This window comes from Triticum aestivum, chromosome 6D (genome assembly GCF_018294505.1).
Source record: "Triticum aestivum cultivar Chinese Spring chromosome 6D, IWGSC CS RefSeq v2.1, whole genome shotgun sequence".
Taxonomy (NCBI): domain Eukaryota; kingdom Viridiplantae; phylum Streptophyta; class Magnoliopsida; order Poales; family Poaceae; genus Triticum; species Triticum aestivum.
The window spans coordinates 63,763,814-63,781,501 of record NC_057811.1 but is presented as its reverse complement, the minus strand read 5'-3'; the positions used below and the strand labels follow the sequence as shown (position 1 = coordinate 63,781,501).

The 17,688-nt window shown below is 44.2% G+C and overlaps 1 long non-coding RNA gene and 1 other non-coding gene across 2 annotated transcripts; both read right to left on the bottom strand.

Moving 5' to 3' along the window:
* Positions 1 to 12,168: 12,168 nt before the first annotated feature.
* On the bottom strand, positions 12,169 to 12,270 carry LOC123146500 (U6 spliceosomal RNA). The gene has a single exon (XR_006472762.1). It is a non-coding gene; the product is annotated as a U6 spliceosomal RNA (small nuclear RNA).
* Positions 12,271 to 15,275: 3,005 nt separating this feature from the next.
* Positions 15,276 to 16,103, bottom strand: LOC123142398 (uncharacterized). Its single transcript, XR_006470570.1, has 3 exons — positions 16,030 to 16,103; positions 15,560 to 15,635; positions 15,276 to 15,483 (listed from the first exon to the last, which is right to left on the bottom strand). It is a non-coding gene; the product is annotated as an uncharacterized lncRNA (long non-coding RNA).
* Between the last annotated feature and the right edge of the window lie 1,585 nt (positions 16,104 to 17,688).

Here is a 17,688-nt window from a genome sequence, read left to right as displayed (position 1 = left end):
GATTTGGCTTCGGGTATAACCATGGTGGTGAAATACCGGTCTTCTTTTAGGACGCTCTTGGCCCATCTGACATGGAACATCGGGACCTTCTCTCCAGCGTAGCTCAGCTCCCAGATCTCCTCGATCCTTCCGTAGTATCTATCCTTGTCGTTACCGGTGTAGGATTCCATCGTTACCCCGGAGTTCTGATAATCATCCTTTTCCTCTGTGTAGAATGTGTAGCCGTTGATATCGTACGCCTCATAGGTCATCAGGTTGTGCTCAGCGCCCTGTGACAAGGCGAATATGAGTTTTTCTTCCGCGGAAGAATCCTCATGTAAAGGGTACGACAGAAGCTTCTCCTTGAACCAACGCGTGAAACATGAGTTGTGCTCTTTGATTATATCTCCGTCCGTCCTATGTTGGCCTCGGTCATTGTACGTCTTCTCAATAAAGGTTTTGTGCTCTACCACCCAAGGATCGACCACGTCTATGTGTTGTAGCGCGACTAGGTTTGCTCTTTCAAAGTCGGCGAGTTGACCCTTGAAGTCGACATGCATTTCGCGGCGACCGTCGCGGTGACCCCATCCAGCGAGCCTGTCGAGGTGCCTGTTGACAGGCAGACCAACGGGGTTCTCGATGCCTAGATAATTCGTGCAGTAGGAGATGCACTCTTCGGTCAGAAAGCCCTTGGCTATGCTTCCATCTGGACGTGCCCTGTTGCAAACGTATCCTTTGATGACACCATTCATCCTTTCGAACGGCATCATGCTGTGCAGGAACGTCAGCCCGAGTTGGATGATATCCTCCACGATATGGACCAGCAGATGCACCATAACGTCGAAGAATGCGGGCAGGAAGTACATCTCAAGCTCGCATAGTATCACCACGATCTCTTCCTGTAGCCTTCTGAGTTGCCTCAAGCCAACCGACTTCCGAGAGATGACGTCGAAAAATTTGCATAGGCCAAATAGCATTTCACGGACGTGCGCATCCATGATCCCACGGATTGCAACTGGAAGTATCTGCGTCATCAGCACGTGATAGTCGTGAGACTTCATCCCGCTGAACTTCTGCTTCGCTGAGTCTAGGTATCTGCTTATCTTCCCCGCGTAACCGTAAGGAAGTTTTACTCCTACGAGGCAGGTGAAAAACTGCTCGATCTCCTCCTGACTTAGAGTGAAGCACGCGGGAGGGCAGTCATATTCGATCTTCTTGGCCTTTTTGCCTTTGCGACGACTTTCCGTGTCCTTCGCCTCATCATCATCATCATCATCATTAGGGCGTTTTGCGTGAAGCTCCTCCCTGATGCCCATTGATTTCAAGTCTGCCCTTGCTTTCGGCCCATCTTTGGTCCTCTCTGGCATGTTGAGCAGGGTACCAAGCAGACTCTCGCACACGTTCTTCGTGATATGCATGACATCAAGGCTGTGAGGCACACGGAGGATCTTCCAGTACGACAAGTCCCAGAAAACAGACCTCGTTTTCCATACCTTCAGCAGCGGCTCTAGCGCCTTTCGCTTCTTTCCCGGCGGTGGGCACTCTTTCCAATTTTTCAACAGCTCGTCTATTTCCTCGCCGCTCCTCTTTCAACAGCGTCTTTGGGGTTCGGTTTCACCATCGAGCAGATCCTTGCGTTTTCTCCATGCGTCATCGTCGTGAAGCCACCTTTGATGTCCCATGAACACGGTTTTCGAAGACCCGGGATCTCTATCTAGCTGGCGATACGTTGTTTCATCCATGCACCTGACGCATGCACAAAATCCGTAGACCACCTGCCCTGCGACATATCTGTAACCGAGATAGTCGTGCACCGTCGTGAGCAGTGCGGCTCTCATAGGGAAATATTCTTTCGCTGCGGCGTCCCACGTATTGGCTGGCGTTTTCCACAGCATGTCTAGCTCCTCTTTCAACAGCCCCAGATACAGACTGATGTTGTTCCCTGGTTGTTTCGGCCCTTCAATTAGCATACTCATGTGAATGTACTTCCTCTTCATGCACATCCAGGGGGGAAGGTTGTACATCCACACAAACACAGGCCAGGTGTTATGTGTGCTTCTCTGGCTGCCAAACGGATTGACTCCATCGGTGCTCGCGCCCAGCACGATGTTCCTTGGATCGTCCCCAAATTCTGGGTGTTCAAAGTTCAACGCTTGCCACTGGCTCGCATCCTTAGGGTGACTCAGCATCTTGTCTTTTTTATTTATCTCCGGATCATTTCCGCCATCTTCGCTTCTTCTCCTCCCTATCCGCGTCCCAACGCAGAAGCTTTGCTAGCTTAGGGTCCGCGAAATACCGCTGCAGACGAGGAGTGATCGGAAAGTACCACACCACTTTTCGAGGAGCTTTCTTCCTCTTCTTGTATCGAGTGACGCCGCACACCGGACATATGGTAGACTCCGCATGCTTGTCCCGATAAATGATGCAATCGTTCATGCACACATGGTATTTCACATGCGGTAAATCCAGTGGACACACGATTTTCTTCGCCTCCTCGAAACTGGTCGGGCACTTGTTCCCCTTGGGAAGACGTTCGTGCCAGAATGATATGTTCTCGTCGAAGCATGCGTCGGTCATTTTGTGTTTTACCTTCATCTCTAGAGCCATGATCGTTACTTTCAGGTGGGTATCCTCGGGCCTGCATCCTTCATACAATGGAGTAACCACGTCTATCTCCAGTTGATCCAGCTTGGCTTTCTCTCGGGCAGCAGCTCTTGCGTTACCCGTCTGCTTGAGAAGCAGCTCTTGAATATGAGGGTCCTGCACCCAGTCCATCGATGGTCCATCGTCGTCTGCTCCGGCATCTTCATCTTCATGATCATGCCCTTCGTCTTGATCTTCCTCATCATCATGTCCGGCATCTTCTACATGATGACTGTGTCCTGCATCTACTTCGTGATCATGTCCTGGAGATTCTTCGTCTTCTCGCCCGCCCTCGCCGCTATTGTCTTGCTGCCCTTCCTTATTTCTTGCCTGGCCCCCATGGACGACTTCATAATCATCTTCATCACCTTGCCACCGATAGCCATCCATGAAACCACGCAAGAGCAGGTGGTCCCACACCTGTCTGGAATCCGGGTCCATAAGGCTCTTCAGCTTGCATCTTCGACACGGACATCTTATCTCCGCCTCATTCTTTTGAAGCATCTCGGCCTTTGCGGAGCTCAAAAACCTATTCACGATGCCTTCGGTCATCGTGCGGACCATGGTCGCCTGCGGGGTAGAGGAAAACGATATTTTAGAACCAAAAAAAAAAATTTGGCATGACTTTGCCTAAAAATAGGACCAAAAAGAATGCATAGTGCCAAATTCTCGCCGAAACGGAAACGAATCAACATTCCGGCAAAATGTTGGCAACTATCGCATTTCAAATACCGGTACCTGCAAACACAAACATATGCAACACCACAAACATACGTAGATCTAGGCCATAAAAAGTGTGTACGTTGTTGGAGGGAGAAAAAAGTAGATCTAGAACATAAAGAAAGCTTTCCCCTTACTTACCTATCAAAAAAGGTAATTTAACCACTTAATTTGGGTGAATCTATGGTGCAAATGAGGTGAGGAGAAGGAGGCAGCCGAGACCAAGCTTGGTAGAGGTGGAGAGAATGAAGTGGGGAAAGTGAGTGTGGTAGGTGGCTGTCAAAAATATCTAGCTGCTCTCAGGTTACCAATGGCGCACCTCCTAAAAATGCGGCATTGGTAACCAGGGTTACTAATGGCGCACCTGGTGTGTGGTGCGCCATTACTAGTTTTGAAAAAAAATTGAAAAAAAAATTGTTAGTAGTGGCGCACCGTGGGTGTGGTGCGCTATTACTACTCCAGACCACGGTGCGCCACTGGTAAGTCTGGGGAGGGGGTGTGCCTAGGAGAAACTTAGAGGTGGCGCACCACACACAAGGTGCGCCATTAGTAATATGGCCACTAATGGCGCACCTATATCTGGTGCGCCACTGCCATATAGCAGTGGCGCACCACATACATGGTGGGCCATTAATGTCCATATTAGCTATAGCCGTTTTCCTAGTAGTGCGTGGAGGAGAATATTTGAGTTACGAGTTTGGTCTTCATTTGAAACAATGTGAAATAGTTTCACAACTTACGCCACCTGAAACACCATAGCATAATGGTGTGTCCGAACGTCGTAACCGAACTTTATTAGATATGGTGCGATCTATGATGTCTCTTACTGATTTACCGCTATCGTTTTGGGGTTATGCTTTAGAGACAGCTGCATTCACATTAAATAGGGCACCATCTAAATCCGTTGAGACGACAACTTATGTATTGTGGTTTGGCAAGAAACCCAAGTTGTCGTTTCTGAAAGTTTGGGGCTGCGATGCTTATGTGAAAAAGATTCAACCTGATAAGCTCGAACCCAAATCGGAGAAATGTGTCTTCATAGGATACCCAAAGGATACTGTTGGGTACACCTTCTATCACAGATCCGAAGGCAAGATATTCGTTGCTAAGAAAGGATCCTTTTTAGAGAAGGAGTTTCTCTCGAAAGAAGTGAGTGGGAGGATAGTAGAACTTGATGAGGTAATTGTACCTTCTCCCGAATTGGAAAGTAGTTCATCACAGAAATCAGTTCCAGTGATTCCTACACCAATTAGTGAGTAAGCTAATGATAGTGATCTTGAAACTTCAGATCAAGTTACTGCTGAACCTCGTAGGTTTACCAGAGTAAGATCTGCACCAGAGTGGTACGGTACTCCTGTTCTGGACGTCATGTTACTAGACCATAACAAACCTACGAACTATGAGGAAGCGATGATGAGCCCAGATTCCGCGAAGTGGCTTGTGGCCATGAAATCTGAGATGTGGTCCATGTATGAGAACAAAGTGTGAACTTTGGTTGACTTGCCCGATGACCGGCAAGCCATCGAGAATAAATGGATCTTCAAGAAGAAGACTGACGCTGACGGTAATGTTACTGTCTACAAAGCTCGACTTGTTGCGAAAGGTTTTCGACAAGTTCAAGGAGTTGACTACGACGAGACTTTTTCCCCCGTAGCGATGCTTAAGTCTGTCCGAATCATGTTAGCAATTGCCGCATTTTATGATTATGAAATTTGGCAAATGGATGTCAAAACTGCATTCCTGAATGGGTTTCTGGAAGAAGAGTTGTATATGATGCAACCAGAAGGTTTTGTCGATCCAAAGGAGGCTAACAAAGTGTGCAAGCTCCAGCGATCCATTTATGGACTAGTGCAAGCCTCTTGGAGTTGGAATAAACGTTTTGATAGTGTGATCAAAGCATATGGTTTTATACAGACTTTTGGAGAAGCCTGTATTTACAAGAAAGTGAATGGGAGCTCTGTAGTATTTCTAATATTATATGTGGATGGCATATTGTTGATTGGAAATGATATAGAATTTCTGGATAGCATAAAAGGATACTTGAATAAAAAAATCGATGAAAGACCTCGGTGAAGCTGCTTATATATTGGGCATCAAGATCTATAGAGATAGATCAAGACGCTTAATTGGACTTTCACAAAGCACATACCTTGATAAGATTTTGAAGAAGTTCAAAATGGACCAGTCAAAGAAAGGGTTCTTGCCTGTGTTATTACAAGGTGTGAAGTTGAGTGAGACTCAATGACCGACCACTGCAGAAGATAGAGAGAAAATGAAAGTCATTCCCTATGCTTCAGCCATAGGTTCTATCATGTATGCAATGTTGTGTACCAGACCTGATGTGTGCCTTGCTATAAGTATAGTAGGGAGGTACCAAAGTAATCCAGGAGTGGATCACTGGAAAGCGGTCAAGAACATCCTGAAATACCTGAAAAGGACTAAGGATATGTTTCTCGTTTATGGAGGTGACAAAGAGCTCGTACGTCGATGCAAGCTTTGACATTGATCCGGATGACTCTAAGTCGCAAAACGGATACGTGTTTATATTGAATGGTGGAGCTGTCAGTTGGTGCAGTTCTAAGCAGAGCGTCGTGGCGGGATCTACGTGTGAAGCGGAATACATAGCTGCTTCGGAAGCAGCAAATGAAGGAGTCTGGATGAAGGAGTTCATATCCGATCTAGATGTCATACCTAGTGCATCGGGTCCAATGAAAATCTTTTGTGACAATACTGGAGCAATTGCCTTGGCGAAGGAATCCAGATTTCACAAGAGAACCAAGCACATCAAGAGACGCTTCAATTCCATCCGTCATCAAGTGTCGGAACGGGACATAGAGATTTGCATGATACATACGGATCTGAATGTTGCAGACCCGTTGACTAAGCCTCTCTCACGAGCAAAACATGATCAACACCAAGACTCCATGGGTGTTAGAATCATTACAATGTAATCTAGATTATTGACTCTAGTGCAAGTGGGAGACTGAAGAAAATATGCCCTAGAGTCAATAATAAAGTTGTTATTTATATTTCCTTATATCATGATAAATGTTTATTATTCATGCTAGAATTGTATTAACCGGAAACTTAGTACATGTGTGAATACATAGATAAACAGAGTGTCATTAGTATGCCTCTACTTGACTAGCTCGTTGAATCAAAGATGGTTAAGTTTCCTAACCATAGACATGAGTTGTCATTTGATTAACGAGATCACATCATTAGAGAATGATGTGATTGACTTGACCCATTCCGTTAGCTTAGCACTTGATCATTTAGTTTGTTGCTATTGCTTTCTTCATGACTTGTACATGTTCCTATGACTATGAGATTATGCAACTCCCGAATACCGGAGGAACACTTAGTGTGCTCTCAAAGTCACAACGTAACTGGGTGATTATAAAGATGCTCTATAGGTGTCTCCGATGGTGTTTGTTGGGTTGGCATAGATCGAGATTAGGATTTGTCACTCTGAGTATCGGAGAGGTATCTCTGAGCCCTCTCGGTAATGCACATCACTATAAGCATTGCAAGCAATGTGACTAATGAGTTAGTTGCGGGATGATGTATTACGGAACGAGTAAAGAGACTTGCCAGTAACGAGATTGAACTAGGTATTGGGATACCGACGATCGAATCTCGGGCAAGTAACATACCGATGACAAAGGGAACAACGTATGTTGTTATGCGGTTTGATCGATAAAGATCTTCGTAGAATATGTAGGAACCAATATGAGCATCCAGGTTCCGCTATTGGTTATTGACCGGAGATGAGATGAGTCTCGGTCATGTCTACATAGTTCTCAAACCCGAGGGTCCGCACGCTTAATGTTAGGTGACGATCGGTATTATGAGTTTATGTGTTTTGATGTACCGAAGGTAGTTTGGAGTCCCGGATGTGATCACGGACATGACAAGGAGTCTCGAAATGGTCGAGACATAAAGATCGATATAATGGAAGCCTGTGTTTGGACACCGGAGTGGTTCCGGGTGAGTTCGGGCATTTACCGGAGTACCGGGAGGTTACCGGAACCCCCGGGGAGTATATGGGCCTTATTGGGCCTTAGTGGGAGAGAGGAGGAGGCGGCCAAGGTTGGGCCCCCCCCCAAGCCCAATCCAAATTGGGGTGGGGGCGGGCCCCCTTTCCTTCTCCCTCTCTCCTCCTTCCTTCCTCTCCTACTCCAACTAGGGAAGGGGGGAAATCCTACTCCCGGTGGGAGTAGGACTCCCCCTTGGGCACGCCATAGAGAGGCCCGGCTCTCCCCTCCTCCACTCCTTCATATACGGGGGAGGGGGCACCCCATAGACACACAAGTTGATTGTTTAGCCGTGTGAGGTGCCCCCTCCACAGATTTCCACATCGGTCATATCGTTGCAGTGCTTAGGCGAAGCCCTGCGTCGGTAACTTCATCATCACCGTCATCACGCCGTCGTGCTGACGAAACTCTCCCTCGACCTCAGCTGGATCTAGAGTTCGTGGGACGTCACCGAGTTGAACGTGTGCAGATCGCGGAGGTGCCGTATCTTCGGTTCTAGGATCGGTCGGATCGTGAAGACGTACGACTACATCAACTGCGTTATCATAATGCTTCCACTTTCGGTCTACGAGGGTACGTAGACAACACTCTCCCCTCTCGTTGCTATGCATCACCTAGATGAATGTTGCGTGTGCGTAGGAATTTTTTTGAAATTACTGCGTTCCCCAACAGTATGGATCTCATGTAATTCTTGGAATCTATGCCTTCCACTCCCAACTAGAGATAAAACATGATGTCCTCTCATCACTTGAAAACTCTCTTTTCGTTACTTCAAGACACAAAAGCTTTGTCATTCATCGTTCAACAACTTCTCGTGCCTTTTTTCTCTTGGTCAATTTCAAGCGAATCATGCTGGAGCACGGGCATAAAGCAACCGAGTCCCACTTGAAAGAATCCAACGACACAATCTACCCATGGTCACTGGTAGAAAATAGGCCTTTAGTCCCGGTTCGCAAAGGCCATTAATCCCGGCTGTGCAACCGGGACTAAATATGCGCGACTAAAGCCCCCCCCCCTTTAGTCGCGCCTCTTACGAACCGCGACTAAAGGCCCGTCCACGTGGGCGCCAGGAGTCCGTCGGGGCGGAGGACCTTTAGTCCCGGTTCTCGTGGCTAACCGGGACTAAAGGCCTCCTCCGCAGGTTTAGTTTCCTTTTCTGTATTTAATTATTTAGTGCAAACATTTTTAGTTTCCAGCACGGGCACGCACGGCGGCGCCGTTTCCGCACGCGCGCGAGGCTGGCAAGGCGCGCATCCAGTACGCGGCGACGAGGAGGACGGCAGGCAGCGGCGGGCGAGAAGACGAGGGCGAGAAGACGACGGCGGCGGTCCCCTCTTCTTCTAGGCACGCGAGGAGGACGGCAGGCGGCGGCGGGCACCTACCGGAGACGAGGGCGGCGCGGAGAAGACGAGGGCGGCGGCGCGGAGAAGACGAGGGCGGCGCCGCGGAGAAGACGAGGTCCTGGATGCGTTTGGTCCTTAGCGCGGAGAAGACGAGGGCCACGGAGAATATATAGGGCAAGCCTTTAGTCCCGGTTGGGGACACCAACCGCGACTAAAGGTACCCTTTAGTCGCGGTTGGTGTCCCCAACCGGGACTAAAGGGGTACCTTTAGTCGCGGTTGGTGTCACGAACCGCGACTAAAGGTTTTTTCGCGCCGTTTTCGTTCCCGCGCGGAAAGAGCCTTTAGTCGCGGTTCGTGTCACGAACCGCGACTAAAGGTCCTTTTTCAAATACTTTTCATTTTAAAATCTTAAAAATACAAATAATATATCAAAAAATTCAGAAAAATAAAACTAATTCATTTTAAAATCTTAAAAATAGAAATAATATATCAAAAAATTCAAAAAAATAAAACTAATTCATTTGAAAATCTTAAAAATAGAAATAATATATCAAAAAATTCAAAAAAATAAAACTAATTCATTTTAAAATCTTAAAAATAGAAATAATATATCAAAAAAATAAAACTAATTCATTTGAAAATCTTAAAAATACAAATAATATATCAAAAAATTCAAAAAATAAAACTAATTCATTGTGGCTAAGTGAAGTGAGCTGAGTCCTATATAGGGATGGGCCTTTAGTCCCGGTTGGCCAGGCCAACCGGGACTAAAGCCCCTCCCGTCCGCCAGCTGTCGACCGAGCGCGCTGGGCCCAGATAGTTGGTCGCGGGTCTCCTCCCGAACCGCGACTAAAGACCCCTTTGATCGCGGTTCGATTATTTTGGGGACTAATGGGGACGTATGGAAGCCTCTTTTTCTACTAGTGGTGTTCGCACGACCAGCAGATCACAACCTCGAAAGTTGTGGGTCAGCGGGAACAAAACACCACAACCTCCATAACATTGGCCGCATCGGCAATAAAAACCATCTTGATGCAATTTGCTGGTGATAATCACAGCCTCGGCGGGACAGTGACATCCCATGGTGTATAGTCTGAGGTTTACCACTGACAGACACTGGCGATGGAAGTGTGAGATTGCCGGGTTATCTCCAAGGTCGAATTTCAGTGGTGGTGATTTTCTACTCTACGGTCAGTGGCTCCGTGACTGGCTATATTGCTTTGTTGTGCGTATGGTTTTTAGCTCCCGTGGATATCACACCTGGACCATATGCGCTTACATAATTTTTTTGGTGGCTACAACAGCTCGACGAAATTCAATGTCGCTCTTTTTTTTCTTCTTTTCTTTTTGTTTTCCATCCTCCTATGCATAGCATAAGTCTTCTATTACTTTGCTATTTACCTACGTGATCCACTCTATGTGCATTAATGTTGGTTGTGTGCATCCTAATTATGCAGAGGTCAAGTGTATGCCAATTATATTTTGTATCCTCTTGATGCTTCATTATGAGTTAATACAAAATTCCCTTTTTCAAATAAAAAACTTGTATTATTAGATATTGGAACGCCGAACATGCTTTGGTCCTGCGAGTCGACCAAAGATGCTCCCATCATCTGGCGGCAATATGGGAGTAGCCGACGATGATGTTTCCACACAGTCGAGAACGTTGAGACGACGTGCAAGCAAGTGTTGCGCCATCGACTACCAAAGGTGATGTGACGGTGACAACCGAATGTTGTGATGATGACGAGAACTTGTGTGGCCGGCATTTCTACTAGTCGAAGGCCTACACCGATACTACGAGCAGGGTGACGACTGGACATATGGGGGCGGGGAGGCTATGCCGATGCAACAAAATGAGATATGTCAGGCCTCTTGTTTCACTATTCACGCACATGATGTGACAATAAGGGTGAAAATCGAGCGACCACATGGGAAGGCGATACCTATTTCACAGATAGGTCACTGAATAGCGACCTACCGCACGCTCGTCCTTTGTATGGGTTGGCCCAACTTGGCTTTTACGTTTAAATTCATGAACTTTTTCTCAAATACATGTTTTTATGAAATACGGGAGCAGTTTTTAAATTCGTGAAAAAAATTCCATAAGATTTTCTGAAAATTATGGACATTTTTTGTATTTCGAAAACACAAATTGTTTTTGAATTTATTAACATTTTATAAATTTATGAACATTTTTTTGAATTCACAAAAAAAATGGATACCAAATTTTAATCTATTCACGAATATTTTAGGATTTCAGCAACATTTCTTGAAATCATGAACCCTTTTTGAATCGTGAACTGTTTTTGAATGCATGAACCATTTTTGTATTGGCGAAATTTATTTGTAGTTGGCAAAAAAATTGTATTCACAACCATTTTTGTATTTTGGTTTTGTTTAAATTTCAAACTTTTTTTCCAATTCATGAACATTCTTTTGAAAATTTGAGAAAAAATTGATTCATGACCAGTTGTTGGAATCCCGAACATTTTATCAAATATGATATTTGTGAACAGTTCTCAAATTAGTAAAAATTGAAATAAAAAACAAAAATACTATGAAAAAAATGAAAATGAAAAGAAAAAGGGGTGCAAAGTCCACACATGGGCTGGCCCAGAATGCATGATTGGTGTCTATTTGCCAACCTACGCGGAAAATAGGTGCTCCCGTGATCATACGACTCGCAAGGCGGCCGACCAGGACGGGACGTTATGTGCCGCGCGATTGCGTTGGTTTGTCGAGCAAACATGTGCGAGCGTTGCTGGACTGACCCATTGTAGCACACAGTGGCAAGAAGCAAAATCGGGAATGTAGCGACTTGGGTCGAGATGGCCACTGTAGCCTCAAGCGCATTGGTTCACTGTAGTGAACCCGACACTATATAGATGCCCGTTTTTTGCTGATGTATTTGAATATTACCGTTGTATACGAATATCAAACCTGTATAAACAAATGTTCCTGATGGATACGAAAAATGTATAACATACATAAAATAAAAATAGACATAAAATAATATATATTTTAAAAAATAATTTTGTATTATAAAATGTTAAACATGTATAAACAATGTTACTGATATATTAAAAAATGCATATTGTGTGGGAGAAAATGTTTATTCCAATTAAACAATCACCATGTATTTGTAAAATGTTAACCATGTATTCATAAAAGTGTTCAAAACATTGTATTTAAGAAGAAATAAAATGACAACATGTATTTGAAAAGCTTGAAACCGAGAAAGAAAAAAAATAAAAATGAACAAAACCGATGAAAAAAAAGAAAAGCATAAGAAAACTGAAGAACAAATTTCAGTCAAAACTTACCAAGAAATAGAAAGAAGGCTGAAGAAACAAAGAAACTGAGAAAAAAACAAAGAAAGCCAACATATAAAGAAGAAGAAAAGGAAAAAGCAAAGAAAACTGGTGAAAAATATATAATGAATAAGAAAATAAAAAGCATATAAGAAGTGCGTGTCATCCTTGTATAGGGGCCATGCTAATCTTCTTTGTATCGTTCCAATTTTATCTGATGTCCCCGAAGGGACGCATATAAGAAGTAAAAGAGAAGAAAACAAGAAGCAAAACAAGAAAGCCTGACCCTAAACAGTCGAACGCAAGCCCATCTCATCACAAACGGGCCGCGATAAAGGCACCTAATCAGCAACGGACCTGCCTACGAACTGAAATAAATAGCCATCCGCCCACGCTATAAATGATCAATCGAAGCCGGTGCGAGGCCAGCTCGGTAGTCGTTAACGGCACCAATCGCGTTCGCGATGCCGCCGCTGGCGAGGGCGTCACAGCGAATCCGATATTCCAAGAAACAAAGGGCACCGCCGCCGCCGCCGCCGCCGCCGGAGAGAGACTGGGCGGAGCTGCACCCGGACCTCATCTCATGCATCCTCCACCGGCTGGACCAGGCCGAGCTCCTGGTCGGCGGCGTGGCGGGCGTGTGCCGCTCCTGGCGCCGCGCCGCCCGGGAGGAGCCGGAGCTGTGGCGCCACATCAACCTGCGCGAAGGCATGTGGTACGTCCCCACGTTCTGCCCCGAGTTCAGCGTTAACGCCATTGTGGGGAAAGCCCTGCGGCTCGGCGCGGGGCAGACAGAGGCCTTCCTGAGCGAGGGCATCGACGACCACACGCTCCTGCTACTCGCCCAGCGGTAAGAGATTTAACAAGTTCTTCCGTGATCCTCGAACCCTCCCCATATTCTTAGGATTTTCCTGTCTTCGATTTGTTACTGCGTTCCTCTAGTGCTCGTCGTTTATTTGGTTTAGAAGGTTTTAAATTTTAGACCTCACCAAAAGTGTTTTTGTTTCGAATGAGATGCTATGCTCATTCATCACTCATAAGTCATAAGTAGGGATGCAGGCGGCCATCCTGCATAAGCATGATATTAGTTCAAACTAAGCTAAATCTGACCGGAAGAATTAAAACTAACCTGAGATATTTTGACTTGGAAACGGGGCGGATCGGGCGCCGTTCTGCATCCCTACTCATAAGTCATATCTAATGCTACCTTGCAGGGCACCCTCGCTGAAGAGCCTTCATCTCATCAAGTGCTCTGTCTCCAGTTCTCCACCCATGGATTTGCAAAGGCGATCAAGATGTTACCTTTGCGCGAGGAGCTTGAGATTTCACTGCCTTCATATTTCAATACACTGGAGATGGTTGAGCTAGTCGCGGGAATATGCCTAGAGTTGAAACACTTCAGACTTGCCATGCATGGCCATGAAGACGGGTGTATTAGTGCCGGGGTAGCATCTATGGTCGCAAGGATGCACAAGCTACGCTCCTTGCATCTTGTCCGCCTTATGCTCGACAATGAAGAGCTGGCAACCATCCTTGATAAGTGCCACGACCTAGAGTACCTTAACATGCAAGAGTGCAGCCTTGTTGACATGGATAACATGGATGACAACCTACGAGTGAAGCTTGCCCAGATCAATATGGATAACCCTGAGTACTCCAGTGACCAACAGGTTGACTATGAGTACAAGATCCTTCCTATTTATGACTACCGTGAACTTAGAGATGATTGGCATTCCTACTATCCGGATTACAACGATTCCTATGAGGAATATTGCTACTACATTGGTAGTGGTGATGGTATCGCCGATGCCGATCTCGAAGAGTATGAGAAGATACTTGACATCAAGAGCATGCGTAGGTACCTAAGCTAATATGAAACAATGTATATGTGAGTGATGTTTCGATGAAACTACCCCTTCTCATAAGCATGCACACACTCGCACAAGAACGGCCGATGCTTTGTTGCTTTAGTTTCGCCGTGGATTTTGCATTATTAATTGTTCAATGGTTGATCGTTCAAATATTTTATTCACATAAAAAATGTGAGATATCGAGAATTTCTTTATTTCAATTTTCCAGAAACAAGTTTAGCAACATGATACATCCAGGGCCGGCGCGGGGGGGGGGGGGGGGGGGGGGGGGGGGGGGCAGCCACCCCGGGCCCCCCTCTGACCAGGTATGTTGTGTGCAGCAGCAGGTCAGATCATGTCATACGTTTTCCTATTTTCATCATTGCGATCACACAAAGAAGGTAGCCGACGAGTGCGACGTGTTTTCAACGTTGCGATTCATCCATCCCTCTCACTAAGATACTAGGCCTGGCCCAATGCATGGGCGGCATGACCAATGCTGCCGAGGCCCTAGGTAGCGCACAACGCCCTCGTCTCCTTTTGTTCCGTCGTGGATGCCCATCGCCCGCCACTGACGCCAAACTTCAGGACCCAATCGCGGCTAGGCCTTCGTAGGCGATGCTACGACGGTGGCGAGGTACGCTGGTCTTCAGGCCCTTGTAAGTATAACTTCGCTCTTTTTTGATCGAATCTTGTGGGATTGTATGGATTTTCAGATTTATCCCCTTCCTTGCTCTTGATGGAAAGAAATAATCACCATACCAAGATTTAAGTTTGGCATCAAAAAATTAGGGTTTGTGATGTTACTGTTCAATTTAGAGAAATTATGAGTAGGGGCTGATGTCTACTGAAGCAGGATTAACCACTAAGTTACGTCAAATTCTGTACGAGACTTGTCGATCAATTTATGGTTTTGTAGTGATTCTGCAAAATCACTTTTCTCAAAAACATTCAGATGGTTCCTTCCTTTTATAAAAATATTTAAACATAATCTCCAGGATCAAAGTTGATAGGAAATAATTCCTTTTGGATCCGGAGATGATATCTAGTAATATACTGAGTCTTTCCACTCATCAGTTTTCTCATATAGTTTATGACATTCAACTCATTATCCGTGTTATCCCTAGAGCTTAGAAGATGGTTTGAATGCTTCAAGAACATTTTCTTTTATCAAGGACATGTATAAGGAGGCACTGGATGTCTGAATGATGGCCGAGGTATGCTGCCTGATGTGATAGTTATTGTCATACTTTAAGAAGGACTAGTAGAGTGCCCGTGCGTTGCCATGGGCTCTTGAAATAGTTTACAAGAGTTACATGTTAAATTCCACACGTACAAACAATAAAACACAAATGCAATTATTTAATAACTGAAGTTCATTTTTGCAATGTAAATTGATAACATGAAGAAAAATTAACGACATGTCCATGTAACAAACCGAGCGATGTTCCAACTAAACATCTATTACAAAACTATTAATATCTAGATGATGCGCTTAAGTAATTCTTTCACAATATCAGGAAAGTTTCCTTTAGCTTCATTCCCACGATGTTTTAGCAAGTGTAATAAAAACTGCTTCCTCAATTCATACCCATCCTGCACAAACAATACATGTAGTTATTATGAAAATTTCACGCCGAAGGTCTTAAAACATGTAACTGACAATACTCACCGTGCAAATCGGCTTGACCAATTCTTTACCGTTCCACCAGAGCATAAAATGAAAAACAAAATAGCCAGACACATTCCTGCAAAACTTTAGATTAATAATATATAGAATATAGTGATAACAAAAGTAAATGTTTTTGTTATGAATCCATTACCCGTCTATACTCGTTGGAACACCGAACGGAAATAAACGTTGCCATTTAGATATATCATAATTCCAACCAGGCAGCTTTATTTCGAGTGCTTCTTTGAAATCCCTTGCAAAACTTTTTAATTTCAGTGCATGCCGCAATTTTTTTTCCTCTAACGATTGTGATGTTTGAATAGGATCCAGAATATATAGACGACGTGCCTCTTTCTCGATGACGTACAAGATGTATCGGCCGATGGATGCATAGGGAAGATAAATCTACAAGTGGAGCTACTAGAAACAACAATAAACCATGATAACAATGGACAAAATACTTTACTTACCTTGTTGCACGATGAGATGTCATTGTCCATCCCAGGCCAGCTATCAAATAATGTTGCCAACGTCTGGATAGTTTTCTTCTCGCAAAACTTCTGACCTCGTGTTGACTCTAGCATCATGGACTAAGTAAAAAAAAGAAATATTGCTTCAACATGTTGATGCTAATGACACATAGAATGAAGAGTTACGATAACTTACACAAAATCGTAGATCCATGTAGTGCACAGGAGGGTCTGTGAACAATACTCCCTCGTCACATGCCAGCATACGCACGGCTGTGTTGAAGCAATCATTGTCCATGGGCTGCTCTATGTTAAGTATGCACTGAAGTTTCTTAAGACTTAAGCCCATTGGATCGGGTGTCGAGCTCCGGACCCATACCTTCCTATAAATTGGATGGTAAGAAGAACAATAATATACAACCTCACATTAAATATTGATACCTGATACTTACTCCAAACAACCGGCATCATCGATCGACATGATGTAGTTGCAGAGGCCGGCAAGTAATTCACGTTGGTCCGTGGGTATGATAGTGATTGGTGCAGGACGTTTGTCTTTGACTACGTCAGATGGATTGTCCAGTATCTCGAGATCAGAATTAGCTAAATTTTCTTGATCGTCAGGTTGATGGTATATGGGACCTCCTTTTAGCTTATTCAGCTCTGAATCGAGCAAAATGACAGCTAATTTTTGTCGAAAATGTTTCATATCCTCCTACAAGATATATATAAAAACAATTTATATATTATTTTGAGATAAAATAACGAGATAATGTATAAAAACGAAATACCTGGGTGAATTGGTCTGACAGTGCATGTGATGTCCAGTATTCCATATAATTTAGCATAAATAGTCCACATGATACGCTATAATATTATAAAATAATGCTTTAGAATACCACACAGATGAATCAAATAAACAAACCATTGTAACAAGTGCTTACCCATCGGTTTGTATTGCCTCATGAAACTGCTCTACAACCGTCCATTTTGTAACATTCAGATCGCGCCACTTATGACCTCTGATAAAATCCGGTCTATGCTCTACAAGTTTCAGACACTTCTCGAGTCCTAGTAACTATTTTATATATAAGAAATAGTAGGGATCAAGGCAAACAAAAACATATGTTAAGATGAATAAAAATAATAGATAGTTACCGTAGTAGCAAGGTCATTGCGTTTGACCCGAGAACCAAGTGAGTCCAATACTTGAATCTCACGTTTCTTGGCATTGAGGACTGCTAGATACCAATGGTAGCTCGGCATGTTAATCGGAATGAATAACTGCTGTAAATATCATACAAGTCACGGTCGCAATTAGATATAAATATTAAGAAATCATTATACATATGAATTAATAAAAACAATACATAATTATATGCATGGATAACGAGACAAAAACTAACCATGTCTTGCTGTAGATAAGTATTAACATGATGCACGATGCGGTGATATTTTGATGGGTCTATGTCTCTTTCCCCGTCTTCTTTTATCTGGCCAGATACAAACGTGCTAACAACGTGTACCTTTTCACCCGCTCTGTCTTGTAGATGGTCGTGAGCAAGTATGCAATATATGTAAGCATTTATCACCTGTAATCAACATTTAGATTATGTGTGCATTTTATAATATTAAATATTGTTCATATTATTAATTACA